This window comes from Monodelphis domestica, chromosome 1, assembly GCF_027887165.1.
Source record: "Monodelphis domestica isolate mMonDom1 chromosome 1, mMonDom1.pri, whole genome shotgun sequence".
Taxonomy (NCBI): domain Eukaryota; kingdom Metazoa; phylum Chordata; class Mammalia; order Didelphimorphia; family Didelphidae; genus Monodelphis; species Monodelphis domestica.
The window spans coordinates 184,849,917-184,854,102 of NC_077227.1; the positions used below are offsets into that span (position 1 = coordinate 184,849,917).

At 38.4% G+C, this 4,186-nt stretch overlaps 1 protein-coding gene across 2 annotated transcripts in view; it reads right to left on the minus strand.

Annotated features, from left to right (window-relative positions):
• FAM227B (family with sequence similarity 227 member B) overlaps positions 1–4,186 on the minus strand; it is a 319,277-nt gene that overhangs the window by 314,950 nt on the left and 141 nt on the right. The window lies entirely within an intron of this gene.

The window sequence follows — 4,186 nt, forward strand, 5'->3', positions numbered from 1 at the left end:
AGAATATGAAGCATTCCCCAATTATAAAATGACGCCTTCTCTAGTGTGGGAAGGAAGGAAGAAAGAAAGAAAGAAAGAAAGAAAGAAAGAAAGAAAGAAAGAAAGAAAGAAAGAAAGAAAGAAAGAAAGAAAGAAAGAAAGAAAGAAAGAAAGAAAGAAAGAAAGAAAGAAAGAAAGAAAGAAAGAAAGAAAGAAAGAAAGAAAGAAAGAAAGGAAGGAAGGAAGGAAGGAAGGAAGGAAGGAAGGAAGGAAGGAAGGAAGGAAGGAAGGAAGGGAGGGAGGGAGGAAGGAAGGAAGGAAGGAAGGAAGGAAGGAAGGAAGGGAGGGAGGGAGAGAAAAGGGGAAGAAGGAAAGAAAGAAGGAAGAAGAAAGATTAGATGTTAACAAATGAAATTGATTTTTCATTTCTAGTATAGCTCAAAACCTTGAATATTCTGAAAGATGTTTGAAACCCTTGAGCATAAGCTTTATAACTATGCCTAAGAATCAGAATCTTAATGAATCACTAGTTTTCAACTAACCATTTATTTGACTGACTGACAAAAATACAATAAAAAGCTTTTCTCTTTCCAAATTATATATCTTTAAATCCATGCCAACTGTTGCTGTCAAAAATAAAACTTGTACTGTACAAAATGAAAAAAGTGAAAAAATATAGGCAAAGTCAGAAGAAATATAATGCTTATAAAGGTTAGATTTTAATAAAATTAACACACGTTCTTCTTTCATCACTACTAATAACTAAGATAATTAGGCCTAAATATATTTTTCCATCATATAATCTGCCAAATAATCATAATGAATTATTCAGAAAGTACTCCAAAAACAATAATTGTACTGATTTGAAACATTATAATTTTTAGCCAAAATCTGACCACAAACTCATCTCAGGATTCAGGAAGAGCTATATTTATATAACTTTTTGTGAATGTCTAAATCTGTTTGAAGTACATATTCTCAAGACATTAAAAATGCCTTTAAAGTATTTTAAAACATATTAACCAAATAAGGACATCATTTTAAATCTCCAAACTATACATATCTACTGTTACTGGTGGCTGGAATAGTGACATCAATTTAGGAAACCACATAGTGTTACAAATCTGTATTATGCAGGTATATGACTCAGAGGGCAAAAAGAATATATATATATATATATATGTATATATATATATGTATTTTGGTTTCTTTTCTTCATAGACTTTAGTTCTAAATGTCTTGAGGCATCATTTCATGAGGAGTTCCAGCAATGCTTATTTTGCTACCAGTTCTATTTATTTTCAGGTCTTTGATGCTTGGCCAGCAGCTTTCCCACCTCTGGAGATTCCTCTACCCTGACCCTTGTGTCCAGGACTGATGAGTAATTAGCTTGGGCCTAGCACTTTAAATGAGGTCCCACTCATACTTATCACTCCTACTTCTACTTTCTCCTGACTTTTCTGCTTCTTTCCTAGCAGGTTCCTTAATACCTTCTCCCATTTATTTCCAGTCTTCCTGCCATTACAATATAAATTCCTTTAAGGTTAGGGATATTTAATCTGCTTGTACTGGTATCCTCCATTGTACAAGATACTTTCTTCTAGTTTTAGAATAGTGCTTGACACATCGTAAATGCTTAATATAGATATATAGATATATGTATGTATCCCTTCAAAGACTATATTAAAAAGGTGCTCAAATACCTCCTTTTAAAATTGTTTCCAAATTTTGAGGCACATTGTCTTAATATGCTAAATAATTAGCAATTTAAAAAAATTTCATGGCCTTGGCCCACATAAGATGCACTGCCTTTCTATAGAATAAGTGCAGGAAACAAACTCTAGGTCCATGGTGGCAAACCTATGGCATGTGTGCCAGAGGCTACACAGTGCCCTCTCTGTGGGTACTCATACCACAGCTTGCCAGAGTTTCTTACTAGAAAGCCAAAGGGACTGGGGACTGAGCAGCTCACCTCCTCCTCTTCACAGGCCTGAGGACACTTCTCACAAGACCTGCCCCTCTGCCCAGCAACCCAATGGGTGCAATTCCTCCCTCCCCTGTCTGGGATAATGGGGGACAGGAGGGGCATGGCACTCGATCTCTAAAAGTTTCACCATTATTGCTCTAGACTATTGTTAAACTTCTGCACTAGTAAATACATTATCTTTGAGTTCTTCAACTCCTTCCACCTTTACATACACCCTATTCTATTTTTCAAATTCAAAGTATCATGCCCTAGCCTTAGATAGCTGGAAAATTTAGCAATTCAACAAACATTGTTTTGGCACACAGGGCACCTTTATAGGCACTACAGGGAATAGTTAAAAAAGGAACAAAAACACACTACTTGGTTACTATGTGCCAAGCACTGAGGATACAAATAAAAAAGTGAAGGCTATTATTGCAAACCAGGATGTGGTGGTCTGGGAGGAGCACATCATTCTGGATTATTAAAGGAAGCCACATGATAGGAAATTCAAAGAGGTAAATAAATACAAGGTAAAGGTTTTTTGTTTGTTTGTTTGTTTGTTTTGTTTGTTTTTTAATCCTTACCCTTCTGTCTTAGAATCAATACTGTGTATTGGTTTCAAGGCAGAACATCAGTAAGGGCTAGGCAATGGGGGTAAAGTGGCTTGCTCAGTGTCTCATAGCTGTGAAGTATCGGAGGCTAGATTTGAACCTAGGATCTCCTGTCTCTAGGCCTGGCTCTCAATCCCACAGAGCCACCCAGCTGTCCCCAGCTGTCTTTTAAATTCCCACACTAACCTCTTGCACTCTTTGTCAGAGCTACTACAAAGGCAAATGGTTTTTCCTGATCTAAAGGTCCCCCCTTTAGTAAAATTTCCTCAAACTTAATTTCCATTCAGTCAGAAATTTCCCTCTGGCTTCCACAGATTTATAAGCTAAGGGAATATACTTCCACTGATCCTTCTTTTGCATCTCTTACTGACAGTAATGTTGAATTAATAAGTACTCAAAAATCTATTTCCCTGGCATTTAATTTTGGTTATGCTGTTTCTAGATCTTATATTTGATAGAAGTGGGATTTAAAATTTGAGAGGTGGAGGAAGGGACCTCAGAGGCCAACTACTCCAAACTAGGTAAAAGTAAAGATAAAAACAACAACAACAACAACTGAGTTCCAGAGAGGTTATATAACATGCCCACAGTCACATAGATACTTAGTAAAAGAACCCAGATTCAAGCCCAGTTCCTGACACCAATATAGGGCTCTTGCACAACATGGTTACTTCCCATTCTCTGCTCCGAGTTTGTTTTGTGGTCATTTCTTCATCTTTAACAACTCATTATCAAATTGCCTTTAGTTTTATAATTTTAAGGTATGATTTCCCTTAAAGTCAAGCTAAAGACCTGGTGTTCACTCTGCCCCTTTCTCCCTCAGCAGTATAGAACGATGCACCAAATGATGCACCAAACTCAACAAAGAATTCTAAAATTATGCCATCAACGGGCACTCCTAGCTGAAGTAAGAATAAAAATTTTGGAAAACTGCGGCCAAGTGACCTAACGATTAAGAATGCTGGCCCTGGAGTCTTGAAGTCCTAAATTCAAACCCAATCTGGGACGCTGGCGGTATGATCCTGGGATGTCATTTAATGTCTGCCTCAGGTTCTTCATTTGTAAAATGGGAATAATATCCCCTATTTTCTGGGGTTGTCGTGATACCAAAGAAAATACCATGTGAAGCTATTATTAACCACTTTACTTAAGCTAACCCGAAAGGGGGCTATTATCCTCATTTTACTGAGGAGAAAACTAAGGGTGAGACTTGCTCCCGGTCACAAAACTAGTAAGTGTAGGCTCTTTAATTAAGTCTAATCTTCGCCCTCTTGCTACCCAGTAGTTCTGGGGCCGGTCATCTCTGCCATCATATTCTGTCTCTAGATCTTGGTTCTCCGTTCTCCCCGACTCGTCTGTCGGCTCTCAGTTAAGATCACCCACTTTCAACAAGTGGGTACTGAACCTCGGCATATAGAATCGGATCCTCGCAGAGATGAAGAAGAAAGAACTAAACTGGAGAAGACAACGGTCCAGAGCCTAATGTACTTGGAGAACAAACAAGAAGGACTCCGGGACTGCCCGGGGGAGGGATTAGCCTGTGTGGAGAGTATGATTCGTCAGAGGGGAAACCTGAGGCGGGACTTCCCGCTTGCTCCCTCCCAGCTCCTATCCTCTAGCCAGTTAC